The sequence below is a fragment of the Zootoca vivipara genome, chromosome 7, assembly GCF_963506605.1.
Source record: "Zootoca vivipara chromosome 7, rZooViv1.1, whole genome shotgun sequence".
In the NCBI taxonomy this organism is placed as follows: Eukaryota; Metazoa; Chordata; class Lepidosauria; order Squamata; family Lacertidae; genus Zootoca; species Zootoca vivipara.
The window spans coordinates 90,133,008-90,159,435 of NC_083282.1; the positions used below are offsets into that span (position 1 = coordinate 90,133,008).

General features: G+C 46.8%; 1 long non-coding RNA gene across 1 annotated transcript; it reads right to left on the bottom strand.

Annotated features, from left to right (window-relative positions):
* Nucleotides 1–1,878: 1,878 nt before the first annotated feature.
* On the bottom strand, nucleotides 1,879–26,328 carry LOC118089000 (uncharacterized). The gene is made up of 4 exons (XR_009557964.1): nucleotides 25,969–26,328; nucleotides 15,744–15,883; nucleotides 14,220–14,700; nucleotides 1,879–2,480 (listed from the first exon to the last, which is right to left on the bottom strand). It is a non-coding gene; the product is annotated as an uncharacterized LOC118089000 (long non-coding RNA).
* Between the last annotated feature and the right edge of the window lie 100 nt (nucleotides 26,329–26,428).

Sequence of the window (26,428 nt, forward strand, 5' to 3'; positions counted from 1 at the left end):
ATGCAGAGAATACAAAAATACATGGGTCAAAGCATAATATTGGCACTTGTTCATAAAAGGAGATACTTTAAGATAAAACTATACAGATACAATAAAGTTAAAAGGCCCTTCTCAGGACTTTTAATGACGTAGCTTCATGGCAGCACTCGGAAATTTTGCTACGTTCTCCATACTAACACGTTATTAGTTGTGAGGGTGAGCCCATTCACACATGCCCACCTGTAACTTTGTGAAGAGATGCCCTGCATGTCTGATAGGTCCTGGAGAGACCTGACACCAAAGACAGAACTTTTGCTTTGCCTCCAACATGATTCTTTCCTTCAACCGACTCTGTTCACATTTAGGGCACAAGCCCTAAAGCCCTGAGCAAACCGAGTGCATGTACAAAATGTCCCCAAACACCCAGTGGGAATTCTGGGCTTTTGAAATAAAGGGACTTGCGTTATCTCATCTGCGTATGTGTCGTTGTGCCAGCGCCCACGCCCAGACCACAGCGCCTGTGGAAAGGAAAAGTGTTTTCTCTGCAAGAACCTTTCTCTGAAGGCTTCTGCCAAGGTCCAAAATTAAAAAGGAAAAGAGAGTTCTTTGGTTTCAAAGCAATCTCACCCGGAAAAAAGAGAGCCTTGTTTCTCTTTAAGCCGGAAAGACACACTCTATCAAAATGGCCCTGACACACATCCTGCCCCTTGGACGAGTGTTATTTTTAAAGAGGCGACAGACCTGGCGTGATGGCCTCCTCATTGCTCTGTCCATCTTCCAGCCACATTCTCAGACCAGAAACTCCTCAACCGTGTTCCCCAACCTGGTGCCCTCATAAGAAGAGCTTGCTGGCCCATCCAGAGTGTGGCGTTGCCCTTCTTCCCAAGGATGCTGGATTAATCGGACCGGACTGAAAAATGGAGCCAGTGGGGCTCTGTCTTCTGATATATATCACACCCTGTTGCTTAATTTTAACCAAAAAAATTGCAACCATTTATTATTTTGTGATATATATTTCTTCAATACAGTACAGTACTGTTTTCATGTTTCAGGTCTTTATGTTGCTTATGCTCCTTGGAGACGGCCATGTTTATTGCAACATGTGTTTTTATTGGGTTGCAGCTCCACTGAGCACGACCTGTTGGATTGATTTTGTTTGCTGTTGTATTCCACGCACCCACAATATGCCTTACCTTTTCGGCCCGGAATGGGATCCCTCCAAGGCAACTGTCAATCCAAAGAAATGGCTAATCATAAAATAATAGCAGACTGAATTTTGAAAAGCCACAATGGAACATCTGCAGAAAGTGGGGGGGAAAGGGGGTCAACCTGAACGCAGAGCACTAATGCACAGTGAAATTACAAGGTTTTCAGTTGTTGCCAAAGGCCACAGGGAGCTGAGAGGTGGAAAAATTCAGTTTTGTTGGCGTTTTAACAAGAAACTCCCGGATCATAGAATCATGAAGGTGATCACTAGGATAATCTAGTCTAGCTCCCTGCAATGCAGGAATATTTTGCCCAACATGGGACTTGAACCCACAACCCTGAGTCTTGAACCACTGTGCGAACCAAACCACAGCTGTCCTTCAACGTTCACACTGCTGTTCTTCAGGGCATGCCTGTATTAGAGGAAATCATGCATTAGAATGCACCTGTTTGTGAAAATAACATGCAGCAATGCATTACGTTAGGGCAGGCATAGGCAAACTCGGCCCTCCAGATGTTTTGGGACTACAACTCCCATCATCCCTGACCACTGGTCCTGTTAGCTAGGGACGATGGGAGGGCCGAGTTTGCCTGCGCCTGCGTTAGGGGGAAATTGCTTGCAGAAATGTGAGTTTTCTGTCAAAACGGCACACAAGATGGTCGGAGAAATTCACACTACGATGCTGATGAATTTTCATGAGTTTATTTATTTAAAGAATCATATGCCCATGACTGTGAAATTGTGGAGAACGAAAAATGAGAAACCTACATTGGAGAGAGCCAGCGTGGTGTAGTGGTTAAGAGCGGTGGACTCGTAATCTGGTGAACCGGGGTTCGTGTCTCCGCTCCTCCACATGCAGCTGCTGGGTGACCTTGGGCTAGTCACACTTCTCTGAAGTCTCTCAGCCCCACTCACCTCACAGAGTGTTTGTTGTGGGGGAGGAAGGGAAAGGAGAATGTTGGCCGCTTTGAGACTCCTTCAGGTAGTGATAAAGCGGGATATCAAATCCAAACTCCTCTTCTTCTTCTATTGGCAGTTCCGTCCATCCATAATGGAGGGAGCGGCCAACCAAATCCCGAAACAGACGCAGAGGTTCCAAAGCCTAGAGAAGACCCTCTTCCATGTTCTCGCCAATTCTATCTCAGGTGAGGCTGCGGAAGATGGAGTAGCAACTTCCCTGAAGCATCAACTCAAACCAGTAGGTGTATCTGAGAGGAAGCAGACCTTGAGATAAGTGCGGCACACTGCTTTTTTCCCTTTAAGCCAGCATGGGGTGCTCTAGTTGTCCTGAGACCTAGGGAAAGAGACACGCAAAATTCACCTATGATTTCATTCTGCCGTTCCCTCCCCCCCCCCCAAAAAAATCTTCCATCCTTCTTCCACATCCCACATTGCATCAGGCTCTCCAGGTGACATCAAAATAAACTCTGAATACCGTACACAACATTACATTTGCTCACATTTATCCCTTGTTAAATTTGCCCCTCACCCCAGTAGCCATCAGGGCCAGGAATCAGGGATGATGGGAGCTGGAGTCCAGCAACAGCTGGGGGGGCCCGGAGGTTTCCTACCCTTGTGTTAGCAAATGAATGTCTTGGGACAAGGGTCTGGGGAGAACCACAGTGTCACCCTAAACCAGGCATCCCCAAACTGCGGCCCTCCAGATGTTTTTGCCTACAACTCCCATGATCCCTAGCTAACAGGACCAGTAGCCAGGGAAGATGGGAATTGTAGTACAAAACATCTGGAGGGCCGAAGTTTGGGGATGCCTGCCCTAAACTCCATTAATAAGGGATGTGGTTGATTTTTTAAAATGCAATATTAATAAATGTACATAGTCTACATACTGTTACTACTACTATAATGACTAATAATAATAATAATAATAATACAGTAATACTTTTGGTCCAATCTTAGCCATCCTTAGAGCAGACCTATTGAAATGAATGGGACTTCCTGTTCAGCCGAGTGTCTTTTATCTTGGACCCCAGTGGTCTGAAGCAATGGGTCAGTACATTTGGTTGCTAACCAGAAGGTTGGTGGTTCGAGCCCACCCAGGACAGATGTGGGGAGGATTCCGGCATTGCAGGGGGTTGGACTAGATGACCCTCAAGGTGCCTTCCAGCTCTACAATCCTGTGTTTCTATGACTCTCAGTGTGACAAAAGGTGGGTGATGATTCACTACGGCGAGGCAGATTTCCTTCGATGGAAACACCGCAGCTGGTGGGATATAGATTGAAGGGTATCAGAATAAAATATGCTTCTATAAAAGCCCTCATTGTGGCAAATTCCTTGCAATTCAGGGGGTTGGGTGACCCTTGGGGCCCCATCCAACTCTACAGCTCTATGATTCCATAGCCTCTGATCTATCCTGTATCATGAGCATCAACTCCCTACGACGTTAGAGAGAGCATTATTCATCTGCAGAGGGGTTCAGCTAAACTTAAACCTACAGAACATTGTGCTTTTTTGTTTGGTGGGAAGATTCCCCCCACCCCGCTCCCATATGAAGGAGGTTATTGCATTTCAATGGATTTTCCTCCCTAAAGCAAACATCGAAAGAACAAACTGACAAAATATAAACTCGTCCTTCCAGTTTAATATTTCTAATTAATGACTCTGCTGTTCCTGAAAAAGAGAAGCAATATGATCCGGACATACAAAACGTCAGAAAAATCCTTGGTTCCATCACATCCTTATGAGTCAGACAAAACTTAGGAGAAGACAGGGTTGCGGGGAGGCAAAATTAAAGAATTAAGCCCCCTCACCCCAAAAAATGAGTTTGATGAAAGGGATGTAAGAGCCAGCCATCGTGGAATGAAGGTTTTCAGACTGCAGCCATCTGCAGTGAACCAGTGAGGTAATGGTCTGTTATAAGTTATAACACATCAAGGACCTCAAGCACTGGGGAGGAACAGAAAACCTTTCCCAGATGGAGGCATCCCAGATTATTTAGATCACACACATCTGAACAGAGGGGAGAGCTCTCCCATTCTTTCCCCCTGCAATCCTGGCTCCATTCAAACAGTGCTCCAGGCAGATGGATGTCCTCCCTTTTGGCATTATTATTTTTTTGGTCAGGCCGTTGTATTTCCAAGAAAACCAATGACATGGGCACTTCTTCTTTTTTTAATGCATCCATGCATTTTGTGTATTTCATCCAAGTTGCCTGACTCTTTGTTCCATACCCAGTGGTTTGCTTGCTTTTAGCAAAATTTAGAAGGGTTTCTACCTTGGTGGGTTTTGCAAAGAGAGGTTGCAGCAGGAAGAGCGATGGTGACTTTGAGAACAGCAGAAGCAGCTGGGAAGGGAGAAGAGGAGTTTGGGGGATATGTTTTTTAAAAAAATATTTTATAAGTTCTGTCTCCTTGTTTCTCAATTTGATCCCTTTACATGGTTTTGTGTGCTTTGTGGCATTTTATGCATTGTGTCTTGCTGTTATTTTTATTGATGATAGTTTATTAATATTTTATTGTAATTGATGTGTTAACTGTTTAATTATTATTTGCTGATATTTAATCTTACTGGTTACTATTATATTGTAATGGATTATTGAATATTGCTTTATTTGATGAGAGTTATTTACTTAAAAATTATTGTGACTTTCTTGTATTGGATCAGATTGCTATTATGTGTATGATCTTCGCTGTCTATTTTGTTGTCTCTTCAGCTTGTATACGGCCTTGTGCATAGTAAGACAGAAAGGCGGTACACAAATTAAAAGTGAAATGAAATGAAATAATGAAGGTTTACAGTGGCCGTTGGCAGGAACAGTGGTGTAGCATGGGGGCTGTGGCCCCAGGCACATTTTTTTGAGGGGGCTCTATCAGGCACCCCAACAACAGACTCCCTCTTTGAGTTCGGAGCCATGCGGAGGGTAGCCATGTCTTTGGGGCCTGGCTCTGGTGCCCCCAAGGGAGCTGCGGAAGCAGCTTCCTAATGCGATGGACCAGCGCTCCCAGTCAGCCACAGCTAAACTCTCACCCCTCTCCTCTGCTGGGCTCCAGTCCATGAGGCTCTGAGTGTGCTCTTGAAGCAGTGCCCCCCCCCCCAAAAAATACATTATTTTCACTGGTACACGCATTCCTATATGTGATTTAATCATCGTTGCACACATTCCTTGGCTGGAGAACTGTGCTGCAAACTGAAGAGAAGTGCGCATGTCAAAGGAAGGCTGTGTTTCAGGCCACAGATTGTTTCAGAAAGTGCAGATTGCATAGATTCACCTTTCAATGTGAACCGAAGCAAATTGCTTCCACACCCCTTGGTCCCAGCAATAAGAATAGGACAAAGAATGGGTGTGGGGAGGGGAAGAGAGGGTGTGGGAGAGCCCTGTTGCAGGATTACAAGGGTAGAATCATAGAACTGTAGAGTTGAAAGAGGAACGCGGGTGGCGCTGTGGTCTAAACCACTGAGCCTCTTGGGCTTGCTGATCGAAAGGTTGGCAGTTCGAATCTGCACGACGGGGCGAGCTCCTGTTGCATTATCTCAGCTTCTGTAGTTCGAAATCACACCAGCGCAAGTAGATAAATAGGTGCTGTGGCGGCGGGAAGGTAAACGGCTTTTCCATGTGCTCTGGCATTCGTCATGGTATTCCGGTGCGCCAGAAGTGGTTTAGTCCTGCTGGCCACATGACCCAGAAAGCTGTCTGTGGCCAAATGCATACCTTCCAACACAACATGGCCCAAATCCAAGACTCCATCTTCTGGGTCTGAAAACCTGCCTGAGTTGTGTGACCCACATGAGATTGTGCACCCGGAAAAGGTATGGTGCCCAAAAACACACATTGTGGGACACCATGTGAGATCACAGACTGAGATCTCGGCAGGAAATTGCGCAAAAGCAAGGTGTCCCAAATGGCCACCATATTATTGTGTGAAAAAACAAGATGTGCCAGTTTTTCCTGGGGCAGTTGAAGGGTATGAAAAGGCAGTCGCTTGATTGCTTCCTGGAGCAGACTAACATCCCGTGCTACAACTGTTGAAAGAATTGCATTGGCTGACAATTAGCTACCAAGCTAAGTTCAAGGAGCTTGCATCAAGGTACAAAACCCTATTCAGCCTGGGACCAGGCTACCTGAAAGATCATATCACCCCTTATATACTCAGCGGATCACTGTGCTCTGCAAAAGAGGGTCCCGTCTTATTAGGAAACCTGTTCCACATGGCATAGGAGTAGGTCCTTCAGGGTGGGGGCACCTACTGTTTAAATTCCTCCCAATACCCAGGAGACTGGTGCCATCTCTACTGCCTTTTTGGTACCTGTCACAGAACTTGCTTTTTCAACAAGCCTTTCCAGTGGAAATCCTTTTTGCATTCTGCATCTGTATTGGATTTGAAGTTGCTTTCTTACATGCGGAATTGCTTTCAACTGTTTTTGTGCATGGAGTTGCTTTTATTGTGGATGTTTTCACTGCGGAATCGCTTCAAGATATTTTATGGGAAGTGATTCATAAACAGAATGGAATCAAGTGCCACTGTTATGCTAGCCCCTCCATGGCCCTGACTTGGGCTGCCCAATTTTGAATTTCTGCAGTTTCCAGCAACTGGTACTTAGAAGCATTACTGTCTCCAACCATGGAGGCAGAGCATGGCTATCAATGGCTACAAGTCATTATGGACTTTTCCTCCAAGAATTTGTCCAATCCTCTTTGAAAGCCACCGAAGTTGCTGGCCATCACTGCCTCATGTGGGAGTGAGTTCCACAGTTTAACGATGCCCTGAATGAGTGTTCACAAGTTCTATTGCTACGATAGAGTGAGAAAAGCATTGCTCTACCCACTTTTATAAGCTTCTATCGTGTCTCCTCCTCCTCCTCCCTATTCTCAAGGAAGAATCGGTGGTTCTAACTTTTGGAGTTCCAATATTCTAGAAGGCCAAGGACAAGGAGTTGAAGATTGCCTGCATGCTTTCAACAAGGGATGCAAAGAGGTACATTGGAGGCTGCCCACGTTTTGAACACACAGAAGCAGCCAGAGCCTTTGTGGATCAATTCCTGCAGGGCAAAGCTCTCCCAGACCCCCTGGCAACATCTCTGCCTCAGGTTTCCATCTCAAAGGACTTGGTTTCCGCTGGAGGAAGCTTGAAGAGTCATAAAGCGGTGAGGTCAGTGTTAAAATGTCCTGACATTGTGTACGTTTCCTGAATGACCCTCTGACAATGCCGGCCATGAGAGACCCCTCTGCTGCTGCTGCCAGGAAGAGAGCAGAGCACTTCATGGGACAGACTCGGCGGAGGACAAAGGTTACGCTGATGCCACCAAAAATTGTCTACAGAGAGGCTTTGCATCTGGCAAAGAGGTCTAGTGCATCTGGCCCTTTAGCAGAAGTAAGGAAAGCATCCATTGGAAACCAGGGGAAATTAAAACATGGCACTGAAAGGATAACCATGTCAGCAGCAGTGGGGCATGCCTGCACAGAACATCCTGATCTAAGGTGCCACTACCGGGAAGTCCCTGCATCCAGTGGCATGAGAAGTTATTTCTGCAAATAAGCCAGGGATAAAAGGTTTGGTAAAGGTAAAGGTACCCATGACTATCAGGTCCAGTCGCGGACGACTCTGGGGTTGCGGCACTCATCTCGCTTTACTGGCCGAGGGAGCCGGCGTTTGTCCGCAGGCAGCTTCCGGGTCATGTGGCCAGCATGACTAAGCCACTTCTGGCAAACCAGAGCAGCGCACAGAAACGCTGTTTACCTTCCCGCCAAAGCGGTATCTATTTACCTACAGTGGTACCTCAGGCTACAAACGCTTCAGGTTACAAATGCTTCAGGTTACAAACTCTGCTAACCCAGAAATAGTACCTCAGGTTAAGAACTTTGCTTCATGATGAGAACAGAAATCGTGCTCCGGTGGCGCGGCGGCGGCAGCAGGAGGCCCCATTAGCTAAAGTGGTGCTTCAGGTTAAGAACAGTTTCAGGTTAAGAACGGACCTCCGGAATGAATTATATTCTTAACCAGAGGTACCACTGTACTTGCACTTTGATGTTCTTTCGAACTGCTAGGTTGGCAGGAGCTGGGACTGAGCAATGGGAGCTCACCCCATCGCGGGGATTCGAACTGCCGACCTTCTGATCGGCAAGCCCTAGCATCTCCTCTCTGCTGTGCTTCCAGCCAGCCACCCTTCCCTCTCCTCCTGAGCTCCAGCAAACATTCACTTAGCAAGGAAATGCTCTTGAACTTAGAGCTATAATCAAGACAATAAATTGCGTACTGAAGCCAGCTGCTTTCCTCAGCATGGCCAGTTGAGGAGTCCTGTTCATGCCTTTGGCACGCAGGCTGCATTGCGTTGAGGTAATTCCTTAATGCTGAAACCAACAACAACAACCCAAAAGGAAAACATGCTTCTGGGCATCTGGAAATGGTTGCTGGGAGTGTAACACTCTCCTCTGGAAATGATGTGTTGTCACTGCTGTAAATCCTCTCGAGCCTTGCAATAAACAGCAAGAAAACAGGCTGGTTGAAAAGCAGGCTGATGCACACATCCAGGGCTGCCTAATACCTCCCACAGTCACGTAGAAGTGACTCCGTCCAAACCACACACACACCAAACACCCTGGGTCTATTTTTCAAAGAGGTGGTAAATCTGTGTCTGGACTGTACCATTCCAGAATGTGCAGGGGGGGGTGAGGGAGAGGAACAACATGGCCAACAGGTCCTCCATGCAAAAAGATCCCTTCACATGGAAAGCTAGCTTGGGAGAAGGGCTTGAGCCTAGCCTTTGCTTGAGATGCCAGGCATTTCCAGGCTGTCACTATTTTTGAGTTGGATTCAACTGCAAAACTGGCAAATCCAGGATGTGCAACTAAAGTTTATTTTGAGGTCTTGTGCAAAAAAATCAACTCCCACCCCTCCTAGACTTTTTGCAATAAGGAAAGTGATGGGGAAAGGCACATGAGATAACATGTGCTTGGTGCAACATCACCTAATCTTCCCACAAACAAATCAGGATGAGCATTCAATAGAGAACCGGTGCTGTCTAATATCCCCACAAACTTTTTGCAGACAAATCAGGATGAACACTCAATAAGCATGTTGTCTGGGAATCGGGATGCAAGATGCCATCGTTTTCCATTCTGCCCTGCCATATGCAGTACTGTTTCCTTCCACTGCAGTTCGCTTTCTTTACTTTATTTCACAGGATCTATATACATCATAATCATCGATAACTCCTGAACAGTTTCCTTCCTCCCTAACTTTCACTTGTTTACCTCCAAGCTTCTTCCCATGTCCCATCTTCCCTTAGTTTATGTTCTGGTTGTTGAAAAAGGGATGAAAGACTTTCTGTCTCCATCTCCCAATCACATTCCATGCAATAGCTGCATCCCAGGTACAAGGAGACCCAGGAAATGAAATCTTCCTAGTTCTACTGACATTTGTTGGTAGCACTGGGGAAATTGTATTTCCCAGGGCTCCTTGAGCCTGCCGTAGGGGAGTTGGGAAATAGAGTTTACTTTCTGATAAACTCATTTGAACATCCCAGAGCTCAGCCCAGTGAGAAGTTCTCCTGAGCATGCGCTATCAAAGGAAATGCACAGATGCCACAAAGTCCTACTTAAACTACAAGCAATCCTTCATACGAAACCATCTGGTCCTATTTATCATTTTATTTTCAATGACACATAAAGCTTTCCTCTAAAACATGACCTCAAATAGCTCACAATCATTATTTTTGAAACTCATTTATAAAACAACCACCCAGAAAAAAATGGAAGCAAAGTTGCTTATTGGGGGCTCTGTTGCCCTTGTGCTTAAAATATCTTGAACCTTGAGGCCAGAGCAGCCATCTGGCTGGAATGAAGGCTGCCTGGCAGAGGCTGTGTTGTTCTTTATTTCCTTTCTTGCTTGCTTCTTTTCCTTCCTTTCATTCTGTCCGAGAGCCACAGCCCATGGCTTGTGCGCCATTTTCATAAGCTACACAGAAGGCCGCACAACACACAACCCCAGAAAATGTAAACATTAATGCAGTGTCTGGGGCATTTTCAGGGATAGTCGATCAGTTAGTGAGAGAAGGAAGAGATATGTTTATGTTTTTACCCACCCAGAAATCCCCCTCCATGACACTTCTCTGCAAGCCGTTCCTCATCCCAGGCTTACTTCAAGCCTTAGAGCCTGGATCCGCTACATAGAGAGTCTGTGTGGTGGTGTGCTTAAAGTGCCGGACTAGAACCTTTGGTAGGATTGCCCACATGTTCGGATTATCCTGGACGTACCTGGAATACTGCAGTCGGAAGCAGTGTCCGGGCAGAAAGAAGGGGAAATGTCCAGGAAAATCCGGGTGTATGGCAGCCCATGTCGGCAGTGCCATTTTTGCCGTTTTCCAGTGTTTGGAATATGGCAACCCTACCTTAGGAGACCAGGGTTCAAATCCCCCATTTGGTCATGTAGGTCACTAATAGGGCGTGGATAAAACAGAGAGGAAGGGGGCTATGCATGTCACCTGGAGCTCCTTGAAGGAAAGGTGAGACATCCTAGAATCATTGAGTTGTAGAGTTGGAAGGACTCCCTCGGGTCGTCTAGTCCAACCCCCTGCAATGCAGGAATCTCAGCTAAAGCATCCATAACAAATGGCCAGCCAACCTCTGCTGGAAGGAGAGTCCGTCACCTCCGAATGGAGACCGTTCCACTGTCAAACAGCTCTTACTGTCAGAAAGTTTTTCTGTATGTTTTAGTCGGAATCTCTTTTCTTGTATCTATTAATCAGTGTGGTTAATAAAAACAATATTATTTAGACTCTTTTTTTTAAAGGGCCATTCTATATAGTTCATTGCAGGCAGTTCTGCTATGTTTCTCTTTCCAACTTCTTTCTAATCCAAAGAGGCCACAACTGAGCGGAATGACTAACCGGGATCAAAAATAATAATTTATTAGATGTTATTATTTTGCCGTTTCTCAGCCGCCTTGGGAAACAATCTGGAGCTCAGGAGAGATGGAGGAGAAGGGGGCAAGTGTGTGTGTGTGTTTTTGTGTTACAGGTAGGTAGCCGCGTGGGTCTGATGTAGTTGAAACAAAAAATAAAAAAAATTCCTTCCAGTAGCACCTTAGAGACCAACTAAGTTTGTCATAGGTATGAGCTTTCGTGTGTGTGTGTGTATATGTGTGTGTGTGTGTGTGTGTGTGTGTGTGTGTGTGTGTGTGTGAGTGAGAGAGAGAGAGAGAGAGAGAGAGAGAGAGAGAGAGAGAGAGAGAGAGAGAGAGCATACCGCACCATAAAGCATTTTGTGTTTCAAAGAGCGCTAAGCCATGGAGTCTACCTCCTGGGCAGCCGCACTTCCTCTCGCCAAGGCGTGGCCCTGGCTCTCAGAGACACAAGAGTCTATAAAGAGAAACACGGTGTGCGCTCATGGAGTGTTTGTTGGAGGGGGGGTGCAAGAAAGAAAGGCGAAGTGGGATCGGCAACTCCAATAAAAACCTGTGTGTATTATGCAGATTGAGACAGGGAGAGCAAGCAGGCCTCTGGGCGGCCGTCCAGCTTGCCAGACGCCAGCTCTGCTGAGGAGGGTGATGGGAGAGGTCACCCAGATGGCTTTTACAGCGATCTTATCTCTGCCCAGGGATATCCAACATTTCCTCCCTCTGTGCAACGCTGCAAATACAAAGGGTGAGAAGCTCGAGGTCGGAGGCAGCCGGCCCGCTTCCCTGCCCCCCCCCAACGCTTCCATGTGTCCCGTCCTCCTCCACCGCCGCCAGCTTTCGCCGCCCGTCTGCCTTTGCTCGCTCTCGCCCACCTGCCCGTCAGGCCTGTCTTTGTTCACTGGCTTCCCTTTGTCCAAAGCGGACTCCCAGTGTGTGTGGACAGGATCGAGCTCGGCTTGTGTGTCTAGACATTGGGGGTTGGAGTGGAGCGTAGCGGAGCTGTTTTCAGTCCCCAGTGAAAGTTAAAGAGGTTGGCCCGCTGAGCTAATTGTTAAGACACGGGCTGTGTGTTTATATCACGCCCCGAGCTCACTGTCCGAGAAACTTGGAGCGCTTTCGCTCTCTCTCGGGGCGGAAGGCTGCATCGGACGAGGGCGGAGGCCGGTTCGGGTGCCATTCACGTAGCCAGCCCCATTGGGCTAAACAATCAGTGACCTTTTGACCTGCGGCTATTTCGGCTCATTTGGGTGGGCCTGAGATAGTCGCTTAGGGTGGTCAAAGGCCTGAAAATGCTCAAGTTTGCACAAATGCGAGTTTATGTGGCGCAAACACATCACAATTTCATTGAGATCCAGCGCTCAGCGCTTTCACGCCGAGGGAGCCTGCTTTTGGTCTCAGACAGCTTTTCCAGGTCATGTGGCCACTGGGCAGCATGACTAAACCACTTCTGCTGCATGGGCAACCCAGCCAGATTGGCGGAATACAAATAATAAAATTATTATTATTATAAACCGAGGGTATGCACCAGGAAAGGGGAAACGACTTCGGAAATGATGTTGCACCAGGACCCGATGGAAGACAAAGATTCGTAGAACTGTAAAGTTGGAAGGGATCTCAAGGGTCCTCTAGCCCAACCCCCTGCAAACCAGGAATTTTAGCTAAAGCATCCATGGCAGATGTCCATCCAACCTCTGCTTTAAAACCTCCAAGGAAGGATAGTCCACAACCTCCCGAGGGAGACCATCCTACTGGTCTTACTGTCAGAAAGTTCTTCCTGAAGTTTATTTGGAATCTCCTTTCTTGTAAACCAAAACATTGGTTTGAGTCCTACCCTCCAGAGCAGGAGAAAACAAGCTTGTTCCCTCTTCCATGTGACAGCCCTTCAGATATTTGAAGATGGCTATCATATTTTCCCCTGCCCCACTTCCTGTTGTGTACCCTCCAACACTTGGGTCAAATGGAACTGATGTCTTTTCACACCATATAAGCTTGAATTCCCAAACACAAGCATTTTCTGACCTTCGACAGTTGAGCCTGTTTATATTACATATAAACCTGGCGCAAAAAAAAAAAAAGTGTTAAGGTCTCCACCTTGCCTGCATTCAACTTGCACGTTCCAAGCAGCAGCCTTCAAGCAGGCATGGTTGACAGTGTGCCCATTGAATGCCCGTAAGATGCAGTCCCACTGTATGCATGAGAAGCTATCATTAACAGCCTTCAGTTTCTGGAACAGACCCCACCAAAATGGCCAGATTCAAGATCTGACCCTCGAAATTCATTCACTTTAACCAGAACCTGGGAAACCACTCCAAACCCCCAGTGAACCAGAATCCAGCAGCAGCCCTGCAATTGTAGATCTGCGCAATGATAGAAGTCTACATATTGGAGATTTAGGCACTCTGTCATGGTCCGGTCGGCGGGCGTCAGGACCAGAGGCAAGATGGTGGTGAAGAAGCAGGGTCGAGGAGCAAGGCAGAGGCGAAGGTCCACGGGGCACGAAGCAAGGTGAAGGCGAAGCAAGGGTCCAAGGAGCAAGGCGAAGGGTCCAGGAACAAGAAGCAAGGCGAAGGTCCACGGGGCAAGAGCAAGGCGAAGCAAGGGTCCAAGGAGCAAGGAGCAAGGCGGAGGATCCAGGAACAAGAAGCAAGGTGGCAGCAAGGCAAGGGTCCAAGGAGCAGGAGGCCAGATGCAACCAGGCAGGGATAGCGTTGCTGTGGCAAAGAGCTGAAGGGAAATGCTGGGCTTTTATCCCTCCCAGCTCCTGCCACCAGGTGCAGTGAGATCTCAAGTGGCCTCACCTGGGTGACTACTCCTTGCCTCTCCAGCACAAGCTGATGTCTTCACCTGTGTGGCCACGCCTTGCTTCCCCAGCACAAGCTGAGGCAGGCCCCAGTCCTGCAAGGCACTACAGGCCCCAGAGCCTGACTCCTGCCCATACTCCTGACACACTCAATGGAAATAAAGGGAAGAAAACTGGGGACCAATGTGGTACATTATATAATATTAATAATAATTATTATTTATTATTTATACCCCGCCCATCTGGCCGGGGCCCCCCTGCCACTCTGGGCAGCTTCCAACAAACATTAAAATACATCGAATATCACAGATTAAAAACTTCCCTAAACAGGGCTGCCTTTAGGTATTTTCTAAATGTCAGGTAGTTGTTTATCTCTCTGACCTCTCATGGAAGGGTGTTCCACAGGGCGGGTGCCACTACCGAGAAGGCCCTCTGCCTGGTTCCCTGTAGCTTTGCTTCTCGCAGTGAGGGAACCGCCAAAAGGCCCTCGGCGCTGGACCTCAGTGTCCCGGCAGAACAATGGGGGTGGAGACACTTCTTCAGGTATACTGGACTGAGGCCGTTTAGGGCTTTAAGGGTCAACACCAACACTTTGAATTGTGCTCGGAAACGTACTGGGAGCCAATGTAGGTCTTTCAAGACCGGTGTTATGTGGTCTCGGCGGCCGCTCCCAGTCACCAGTCTAGCCGCCGCATTCTGGATTAGTTGTAGTTTCCTGGTCACCTTCAAAGATAGCCCCACGTAGAGCTCATTGCAGTAATCCAAGCGTGAGATAACCAGAGCATGCACCACTCTAGCGAGGCAGTCCGCAGGCAGGTAGGGTCTCAGCCTGCGTACCAGATGGAGCTGATAGACGGCTGCCCTGTACACAGAATTAATGTACTGGTTGGCAAAAAGATGGGAAACTTGCAACCCTCAAAACTTTGTCAGACTCCAGCTTCCATCATCCCCAGCCAGCATAGGCAAGGCCCAAACATAAAATCCCAACTCAGCCACAAAGCTGACATAGTGGCTTTAGGTCAGTCATTATGTCTTAGCCAATATGGTGCCATGTTGGCTGGGGATGATGGGAGTTGTAGTCTGACAGCATCTGGAGAACACCACATGGACTACTCCTATCTTAGTCCAAACTACCCCACAGGGTTGTTGTGCTAGGATAAAATTGGGGATGCAGGGAGAACATTATTTGCTGCTCTGAAAATGCAAGATGTATATGCAATTAACAAAAACTAAAGTAGAGCAGAGATATCTTTGGATCTGAATTTATGCATCACATTCCCAGTGACTGGCAACTGTCCCATCTTCATGTGGTTTGCAACATTCCTCTCTGTGACTCAGATTATTATTTTTGGGGGGAGGGATCTGCCAGATATCTGTGACATTCAGTGGACAGAGCATGATTCAGTCTGCTTTTTTACACTCACTCGTGTTCTGGAGCTGTCTAAGGCATCTCCTTGCTGAAATAGGAGAGGCCCCATCAGTACTGGCATTCGGCCGGCTCTCAAAAATGCTATTTAGACAAGCATTCCCCTGTTCTTTGGACTTGAACCTCCTGTTTTAATTGCTGTTTTAATTGTTGCACTGCATTAATGGGCTTGTTCTATTGTTTATTTTAACATTTCGATTAAATGGTTTTATTGGGTATTTTAATTATATGCATTTCTGGTAACTGCTTTTATTTTCTTAATTAATTATTCTTAATATACTGCAAATAAGCAGTATAGTATGAATAATAATAAGAACAACGACAACAATTTTGCCTTATGTTCAGTATTATGATATAACTCTATAGCCATGTTCTGTGTAAGGTTTATTTTTATGTAAACGGCTTAGAAATGCTAATGATTAAGGGGTATATAAATTCTTTAAATTAATTAAATAAATAAATAAATAGCAGTCTCTTACCGTGGTTCTCTGTGGCAGTCCCAGAGTCTGTGGTCTGCTATTCCTGTCCCAGACCTTGACATCGGCCTCATAGTGTCTCTCTGCAGTCACCTAATCGGTTACCTTCCATGCTCCCATCAAGGCACTGTCTTTTGAGGGGTCTGGCAAAGAGCAAAGTGAAACATAGAAGCTGACCATATGGTAGCATCTCCATGAGAAAAATTCAGCATGGTAGAATGATAAGGTAAAGTCGCTACACATTGAGCTTTTCGCTATTTAAATATGGTGTGATCCTGAGTTTCCTTCATTCCTTCTCCCCATCTTGGAAAGTAACCTGATTTACTTATCCCCTTTCCCTTCACCAGCAGGTCCCAACAACTTAAAATTCAGAATTAAAAACCATTGGAACAGTTTGCAGTCGCAGGAATAGGATGGGCTCTGAAAATACACATCTCAGGGACCAAAGGCCAGAAAAAATAAGTGCATCGTCAGCATTTGCTGAAAACTGTACCATAATGAAGCCAGATGCTCCTCTGTGGGGAGGAAGTTCCACAAAGCTAGCTGCTGGATAGCTCAGTCTGGTAGAGCGTGAGACTCTTAATCTCAGGGCTACAGGTTCAAGCCCCGCCTTGGGCAAAATATTCCTGCATTGCAGGGGGCTGGGCTAAAAGACGCTCGTGGTCCCTTCCAACTCTACAGTTTTATGATTCTAAGAACTTAGGTACTTCCAGAGAAAATATCCTCTCTGGGGCAACCACTACCTGAACTTGGTGAAACCACGAAGAGGGTCCCCAGAAAGATCTGTAGGGAAGGAGTCAGTCTTTCAGGTCTTTCAGTCTTTCACTGAGAGCCAGTGTGGTGTAGTGGTTAAGATGTTTTGGGACTACAACTCCCATCATCCCTGACCACTGGTCCTATTAGCTAGGGATGATGGGAGGGCCGAGTTTGCCTGCGCCTGCGTTAGGGGGAAATTGCTTGCAGAAATGTGAGTTTTCTGTCAAAACTGCACACAAGATGGTAGGAGAAATTCACACTACGATGCTGATGAATTTTCATGAGTTTGTTTATTTATTTATTTAAAGAATCATATGCCCATGACTGTGGAATTGTGGAGAACGAAAAATGAGAAACCTACATTGGAGAGAGCCAGTGTGGTGTAGTGGTTAAGAGCGGTAGACTCGTAATCTGGTGAACTGGGTTCGCTTCCCCACTCCTCCACATGCAGCTGCTGGGTGACCTTGGGCTAGTCACACTTCTTTGAAGTCTCGCAGCCCCACTCACCTCACAGAGTGTTTGTTGTGGGAGAGGAAGGGAAAGGAGATTGTTAGCCGCTTTGAGACTCCTTCGGGTACTGATAAAGCGGGATATCAAATCCAAACTCTTCCTCTTCTTCTTCTTCTTCTTTGGGATTTTCTTTGGCTAGACCAGGGGTAGTCAACCTTTTTATACCTACCGCCCAATAATGCATCGTTCTTGATGGTAAAATTTCCTTACCGCCCACCAGTGCTCGATGGAAGGAGGATTCGGCTTGTGCCGTAGAACCCCCTACCGCCCACCTAGAATCCTGAAACGCCCACTAGTGGGTGGTAGGGACCAGGTTTGACAACCCCTGGGCTAGACCTACCCAAGTGGGCATAGTTGTCTTCCATCGTCCTTTTGGGGCAGAATTTTTCTGCCTATCCACATCGGCAACCGTTTTTTTTATTGCTTTCCACATCTCACAAAGAAAAGCGCAGCTACAACTTTTACTGGAGCAGCACAACTGCATAAGTTCATGATGATCAATGTGTGGCACTCCCACCCCCAGAGTGAACCCGGGGGGGGGTCTTTTCCTGTCCCATTTTCTAAATTTGCAAAAAGACATCCTGCTTTTATCGGCATAGACCTTCAGCTGCGATTAAACGAGTGGAATGAGACAGATATAAACATTCCCATGAAATGGCCTTTGCATGCCGCCATGCCTCATCTGCAAGGTTTCCCTCTCAAATCTACATCTTTCTATATTTATACCACCTTGTCCTTTGGTCAGCAAAAAACACTTCCATGGCGTGGAAAGGAAATAAGGAGCCGATAGGAGATTAGAGCTCTCTGCTCTTCAGGGATGAATCGCCACCTAGAGGCACGAAAATTGACTACCAGTTCTTGGAGACCTGACTCAACGCTGACGGATGACTTCTAGTGTTTTTCCCTACATTGTTGTTTAGTCATTCAGTTGTGTCCAACTCTTCGTGACCCTATGGACCAGAGCACGCCAGGCACTCCTGTCTTCCACTGCCTCCCGCAGTTTGGTCAGACTCATGTTGGTAGCTTCGAGAACACTGTCCAACCATCTCGTCCTTTGTCGTCCCCTTCTCCTAGTGCCCTCCATCTTTCCCAACATCAGGGTCTTTTCCAGGGAGTCTTCTCACGAGGTGGCCAAAGTATTGGAGCCTCAGCTTCAGGATCTGTCCTTCCAGTGAGCACTCAGGGCTGATTTCCTTCAGAATGGATAGGTTTGATCTTCTTGCAGTCTATGGGACTCTCAAGAGTCTCCTCCAGCACCATAATTCAAAAGCATCCATTCATTGGAGATCAGCCTTCTTTATGGTCCAGCTCTCACTTCCATACATCACTACTGGGAAAACCATAGCTTTAACTATACGGACCTTTGTCGGCATACAGAGAATGAATGAATCAGCAAATTAATAGTTACAGGTAGGTAGCCATTGTTGGTCTGCTGTAGTCGAAACAAAATTTTAAAAAGGAGGAAGACCTTTCATTGCCTACAGACAGCCACCCAATCTTAAACAACTCCTCACCCACAATAATACAACAACCAGACTTAAAATGGACACTGGTACCAGAGCCTGCAATAAACCCAGATGCCAACTTTGCTGCCACATACACCTGGACAACACCATTACTGGCCCCAACAACATCAAACATACCATCTTCTAACATTGTTTATGCCATCAAATGCCAACAGTGCCCTTCAGCTCTCTATATTGGACAAACAGGCCAAACCCTACGCCAAAGGATAAATGGACATAAATCTGACATCAGGAATCACAAGACAGAGAAACCAGTAGGAGAACACTTCAATCTTCCAGGACATTCTATACAAGATCTCAAAGTAGCTGTCATATTACAAAAGAATTTCAGAATTGGACTGGAAAGAGAAGTTGCTTAATTGCAAATTATTACTAAACTTAAAACCATGGAGAGACCTGGTCTGAATAAAGACATTGAATTCTTATCTCATTATACATGATAAAGCCATCTCACCCCTTGCTTTTTCCTGTAAGACCAATTGCAGTCGTTAACAGTCATTAACAGTCGTCAACAGGTTTACCACACCTATCAGCCAATCACCCATTCCCACCCCCCTTCTGAGTAATACCCCTCCCCCTCCCTCTCACTTTATATAAGTGTCTGGTGACTTCTGTTTCAGTGTATCTGAAGAAGTGTGCATGCACACGAAAACTCATACCAATAACAAACTTAGTTGGTCTCTAAGGTGCTACTGGAAGGAAGCGAATTAATATTTATTGTGCCTACAATTTATTAAGCTGCATTCTATACAGTGCTGTGGCTTACAATCAGAAATACACTGTGCAAAAGGAAACAGAGATGAGGAGGGGAGAGGAAAACAAGTAAACACACACACAAACCCAAGCACACATCTAAATGCAATCATTTTAATTATTGTAGCCCTGTGCCTATTTTTGCTGCAAAAGATGCCCATCTGAAATGGCATCTTTTGCTCTCCTGCTCTCCCTTCTTGAGCCAAAATTGAGCTGCACAGAGGCTTGTTCTCTTTAAAGCAGGACAGCTTTGACCCACCCAGCTCAGAACTGCCTACAATGACTGGCAGCTGCTGTCTGGGGTTTCAGACAGGACATTTCCAGCCCTACCTGGAAATGCTGGAGATTGAACCTGCGACCTTCTGCATGCAAAGCAGATGCTCTGCCACTCAACCACAAGAGGCCCCTTTTCCAACAGTGACACTTGAAGTCATAGAAACAGGCACAGGGCCTTCTCAGTGGTGGCACCCATCAGATTTCAGGGAAATAAACAACTATCTGATTTTTAGAAGACATTTGAAGGCAACCCTGTTTGGGGAAGTTTTTAATGTTTGATGTTTTATTCTGTTTTTAATCTGTTGGGAGTCACCCAGAGTTGCTGGGGAAACCTAGCCAGATGGGTGGGGTATAAATATATTACTACTACTACTACTACTACTAGGGACCTAGGTGGCACTGTGGTTAAACCACTGAGCCTAGGGCTTGCTGATCAGAAGGTCGGCGGTTCGAATCCCTGCGACGGGGTGAGCTCCCGTTGCTTGGTCCCAGCTCCTGCCAACCTAGCAGTTTGAAAGCACGTCAAAGTGCAAGTAGATAAATAGGAACCGCTACAGCGGGAAGGTAAACGCCGTTTCCATGTGCTGCTCTGGTTCTCCAGAAGCAGCTTTGTCATGCTGGCCTCATGACCTGGAAGCTATACGCCGGCTCCCTCGGCCAATAATGCGAGGTGAGCGCGCAACCCCAGAGTCGGTCATGACTGGACCTAATGGTCAGGGGTCCCTTTACCTTTACTACTACTACTACTACTGAATGATAGAATTGTAAGGTTTGGAAGGTTCCCGAGGGTCATCTAATCCAACCCCTCCCCCACAATGCAGGAATTACAGCTAAAGAATCCATGACAGATGGACATCCAACCTCTGCTTTAGAAGGTCCTTTTAAGCAGCAGTACTAAGGACTAAACCACCAACCTCGTTTATGCAAACGTGCATACATCTCCCTACCGTCCAGATAGGATCTGAAGCAGGAGAGAGAGAGAGAGCGCATCGTGTGCGCACTAACCAACATTTAGAACTCCCAAGACAGCAGAGAAATGCAGCTCAAAGCGCCCGCTGTTTTCGTCTGGAGGAAGAGTAAACCAGAGAGAAGGACTATTGTTTTGTTTAGGGTTAAATGCAGATCGGATTTTCCAAAATCAGTTCCAGACATAACACACACTCGCGCTCCCCAAACCATAGCGTGCAATCTCTCACCGCCAGTCTCTTGCACAACCCAGTTGCCCCCATTCCAGCCAATGCAAAGTTTCAGATTTCAAGCTGGGATCTGGGGTGTGTTTGCAGACATTGGTGTGTGGGGGGGAGCTATTTTTTTGAAGGAACTGGAGAAGAGAACCTTTGCTTGCGAAAGGCATCCTTTGGCTGCCTCTCCGAAGGGAAACTCCGAGGCAATGCAGATTTAACCCGTTCCCTTGCAGTCTGGAGGTGAACCGCAGCAATGGCTGCAATAACACCCCGCTCTTCAAAGATCCCAGATGCGTTTGCTTCGACACCACTCCCTTGCTATCAGCTAGGGTGGCCTCCGAGTACACACTCAAAAACATCCCTTGCTGAACTGCCATACATTGTTATAATGGCAACTACTTGCCACACCTGATTAGTTTCATGCTCTTTTGGGTAGACCTGTTTATCTGATCAGGCCATTTCCACAGGGCAAAAGAGATCTGAAATTTGCAAGTCTTTAAGAACCCAAGCAGTGACAGGCTAGATCAGATCAGCCCAGCCTTCGGCATCCTGTTTTGAAGAGTTGGGAACCTGCAACTAGAGCATGAAAGCGGCAACAAAAACTCCCGTTCTTTGCTCCCCTGGAGCCGCAGTTCAGAGTTTTGCTGCTTCTGAAATTGGGGCTCTATTTAGCTAGAATTTATTTAGCTCCATGACTTTGGCTCCCTTTAAAAGCCATCTAAATTCTGTAAAACCATATCACAATCTATGCTACACACTCTTATCACAGGGAGCACCCCTACCCCGCCCAAAGCTGATTATTTTTTTTCTGCCTTTTGCAAGAGCAATTGTGTTTGGAAAGTTTAAGCAGCAGCACATTACTTGATTTTTCAACTACATCAGGGGATTTTGTTTCGCTTTTAATCCTAGGCAGGTAGGAAGGGGGGATTGTGAGGAGGGACACACTGAATCTTTGATCCATAAGGACTAGAATCACAGAACCATAAAACTATAGAGTTGGAAAGGATCACAAGGGTCATCTAGTCCAGCCCCCGGCAATGCAGGGATTTTTTTGCCCAGTGTAGGGCTTGAATCCACAACTGTGAGATTAAGAGTCTCTAGCTCTACCGACTAAGCTACCAGAAGCTTTTAAAAAAATAAAATAAAGCTTTGTAGTTTGAATTCTGTGCACTTCCTGCCTTCCAATGGAAACACAACACAGCTTGGCCCCATGGCTGTGGGTACCCATGGCTGTGGGTGCCATGCAATGTGCATGGCCCTAGCACCATAATCTGTGGGTGCCTGGCTCCTTCATGGGGAATTTTGTGGGTGCTCAGGCACCCAGTCCCCAGAGAGTTGGCACCTTTGGTCAGAGAAAACGTGGTGGATTGAGGAGGCAGCAAGAGCTATTGGACTACACAAATGGCATCTCTCCTGTCATTTGGCAGTGAGGGAAAGGCATTCCGCACATGCCCACATGCGCATTGTTATGATCAAGGCTGCAACCTTTAATTGATTGCTTGGTTAAGCAGTTTTCAGATTTATTTCTGAAATAATAATAATAATAATAATAATAATTTATTATTTATACCCCGCCCATCTGGCTGGGTTTCCCCAGCCACTCTGGGCGGCTTCCAACAGAAAAATAAAACACAATAATCTATTAAACATTAAAAGCCTCCCTGAACAGGGCTGCCTTCAGATGTCTTCTAAAAGTATGGTAGTTGTTTTCCTCTTTGACATCTGTTGGGAGGGCGTTCCACAGGGCAGGCGCCACCACCGAGAAGGCCCTCTGCCTAGTTCCCTGAAACTTGGCTTCTTGCAATGAGGAAACCACCAGAAGGCCCTCCGTGCTGGACCTCAGTGTCCGGGCAGAATGATGGAGACGCTCCTTCAGGTATACTGGACCGAGGCCATTTAGGGCTTTAAAGGTCAGCACCAACACTTTGAATTGTGCTCGGAAACGTACTGGGAGCCAATGAAACTGAAAACTGCTTAACCATTTTCAACTGAAAATCCATTCCCCCCAAAGCAGGAAGCATGGTTTTGTTTCGTTTCATTTAAAAAAGATTCTTTTTAATGTAAACTTTCAAAAATTGCAGGTGGCAAGCACTTTTGCAGAAAAGGCATCATTCCCCCCCCCTCACTCTGACACAGGGGGTGATGCCTCTACCGAAGGCAGCTCCAGCTGCAACATAAACCTGGGCCATTTAAAACCAAGAACAGCGACACCTTTTTCTGTCAATGCAATTTTAGGCAAATGTATCCAGTCGATTAAGCAACTGGCTTTAATTTCTTTATCTGGGCCCAGAGCCCTGATCAAACATGGCTGCATGATGGGATCATGACACTTTGCTGTTTATAGTCGTGTCCGACTCTTCATGACCCCATGGCCCAGAGCACACCAGACACTCCTGTCTTGCACTGCCTCCCGTAGTTTGGTCAAACTCATGTTGGTAGCTTTGAGAACACTGTCCAACCATCTCGTCCTCTGTTGTCCCCTTCTCCTTGTGCCTTCCATCTTTCCCAACATCAGGGTCTTTTCCAGGGAGTCTTCTCTTCTCATGAGGTGGCCAAAGTATTGGCGCCTCAGCTTCAGGATCTGTCCTTCCAGTGAGCACTCAGGGCTGATTTCCTTAAGAATGGATAGGTTTGAACTTCTTGCAGTCCATGGGACTCTCAAGAGTCTCCTCCAGCACCATAATTCAAAAGCATCAATTCTTCGGCGATCAGCCTTCTTTATGGTCCAGCTCTCACTTCCATACATCACTACTGGGAAAACCATAGCTTTAACTATACGGACCTTTGTAGGCAAGGTGATGTCTCTGCTTTTCAATATGCTGTCTAGGTTTTTCATTGCTTTTCTCCCAAGAAGCAGGCGTCTTTTAATTTCGTGACTGCTATCACCATCTGCAGTGATCAAGGAGCCCAAGAAAGTAAAATCTCTCACTGCCTCCATTTCTTCCCTTTCTATTTGCCAGGAGGTGATGGGACCAGTGGCCATGATCTTGGTTTTTTTGATGTTGAGCTTCAGGCCATATTTTGCGCTCTCCTCTTTCACCCTCATTAAAAGGTTCTTTAATTCCTCCTCGCTTTCTGCCATCAAGGTTGTGTCATCTGCATATCTGAGGTTGTTGATATTTCTTCTGGCAATCTTAATTCCAGTTTGGGATTCATCTAGTCCAGCCTTTCGCATGATGAATTCTGCATATAAGTTAAATAAGCAGGGAGACAATATACAACCTTGTCGTACTCCTTTCCCAATTTTGAACCAATCAGTTGTTCCATATCCAGTTCTAACTGTAGCTTCTTGTCCCACATACAGATTTCTCAAGAGACAGATGAGGTGATCAGGCACTCCCATTTCTTTAAGAACTTGCCATAGTTTGCTGTGGTCGACACAGTCAAAGGCTTTTGCATAGTCAATGAAGCAGAAGTAGACGTTTTTCTGGAACTCTCTAGCTTTCTCCATGATCCAGCGCATGTTTGCAATTTGGTCTCTGGTTCCTCTGCCCCTTCGAAATCCAGCTTGCACTTCTGGGAGTTCTTGGTCCACATACTGCCTAAGCCTGACACTTTAGCTTCTTCCTTTTCGATCTCTGGGTGTCAGCAGCCATCCTGCACTCCCTTCTTGCAGCCACAACCTGATGCACGTTTATTCCAAAGTGGGTCCTGTGTAATCCAGTGGGACTTGCTCCCAGGCAAGCGTGCATTCCAAGGGTTCCCATACAGATGAGCGCAAGTGCCACCAGCACCCCCCAAGATCAACGGGGCTTTTGGCCCTGACCTCAAGTGGAGGCAGGCAGCTTCCTGCAGCACACTTCAACTGATAAGGATATCCTGGCTTCTTTTTCTCTGTCCTGAAACAGCAATCAATTTCCAGAACAAGGTGCCCAGAGGTCCCCAGAAGTCTGGAAAAGGGCCATAGCTCTGTGGCAGAACACCGGCTGGGCTGGCAGGAGGTCCCATGTCCAGACACACACACACCCTGTCATCCCGGTTTCTGATTTGATCCCAGAAAGTCCCACTTTGCCTTAGGATGTCCCTATTTTCATTGGAGAAATGTTGGAGGCTATGGAGTTATCCGACCCCTGAGCCGCCCGAAGGCAATTTTGTACAGGGAAGGGCTTGCACATCTCTGAGCATTCCTGCAATCTGGTGTAAACTGAGGTCGGAATCATTTGACTGAAAGGCGGGATATAAATCAACAAATTCAATAAATAAATAAATAAATAATGTGGGGGGTTGGGGGTATTGGGTTGTTTTTATTTTGATAATAGATTTTGTGGTTTTATATTTTGATTTTGCTAGGTGAACCACCCTGAGATCTTTGGGTATAGGGTGGTATATAAATTCAATCAATCAATCAATAAACCAATCAATTCCAGGTAGAGCGTCACCCAACAGCTCCGGAAATTGACAGCACAGTCCTGAGCATCTCCAGGAAAGGGAAGGGGGAGCAGCCCCCTCCCAAAAAGATTGTGAGATTCCCAGTTTTCATTTTTTTAAAAAGTGTTTTTAGCATTTGTAGTACCCGAGACACCAGATAGATTGTTTGGGTACTATTCTTCTCACTTTGGGGCGTGGGCCTAAACTAGCTTGCTGTCTTCTCTTCCCGTTTTATTTTGACACCTATGAACACAATCATAAACCAAGTCCCACTCTGACTTAGTAGGCGCATTAAGACCCATTTATCCCCTTGTAAAGGTGCACTGAATTGTAGCTTAAGCGTCCTTGCATGTACAATACAATGACTATCCATCAGCACTTAACGCGATTCGCTTTACAGCCGAGGTTTGGAACATCAGGCCACACCCCCTCCCGAGGCCACACCTCCCACCAGCCCCACCCCCTCCTAAGCCAGCATTCGCCCTTGATCTGTGACACTGCCTCTCCCTTGTCTGGATGGAGGGGTGTGTCTGTGTACAAACGAGCCTACCATACACAGGTAACATTTATATTCGTGGACACACCCACTTTTGCCTCTGGCTCCGCCCACCACTCGCATGTGGCCCCCTCCAGAAGGAAATGCGGCCCTCGGGCCGGAAAGAAAAGATTCTGCAGCCCTGCTTTCCAACCTAGCGGACGTGCCCCGAAGAGCTTACAATCTAACTTTCCTTCCAGCAAGGAACCCCGTATGCGCGCACTGAATCCCCCTGAAAAGACAGCACTTTTCAAACCATTTCCAGACCCCCCCTTTCAAAGAGGGGTCTCGGCTCCTCCACCTCCTTCCCCCCCACCTACCTGCACTGAGAATCACCCCCACCCAAGCGAGTCTTCCTTCCCGCAAAGGGACCTCTCCCGACGCTCTCTTGCAGCGTTTCCCTCGACCACGAGCACCTAGGAGCTAATTTTATTTGTCTGTGGCTTTTCTTCTTTTCCAAAGGGTGTGTGTCCAGAAAGGGATTATACACGAAAAAAGAGGGGGGAGGGAGATGTTAGGAAATCAAAACAAGGCTAAACAAACCACCACCCCCTCTCTCCACCCCCCGGCCAGCGGCACCCAAAAAAATCCCTGTCGCCCACTTCGCGGGGGGACATTTGCGTCTGGCTAGCTCGGAGGCGGCGCTGCTGCGCGCTTGAGGTTTGCGCAAACGGAATTGCCTCCCCGCGACTTAATCCGACAGGAGAGAGAGGAAAAGGGGGGGAGCAATATCCCCGATTTCCTTTGCCGGGAGGGGTGAGCGCAGAATGAAACTGCGCG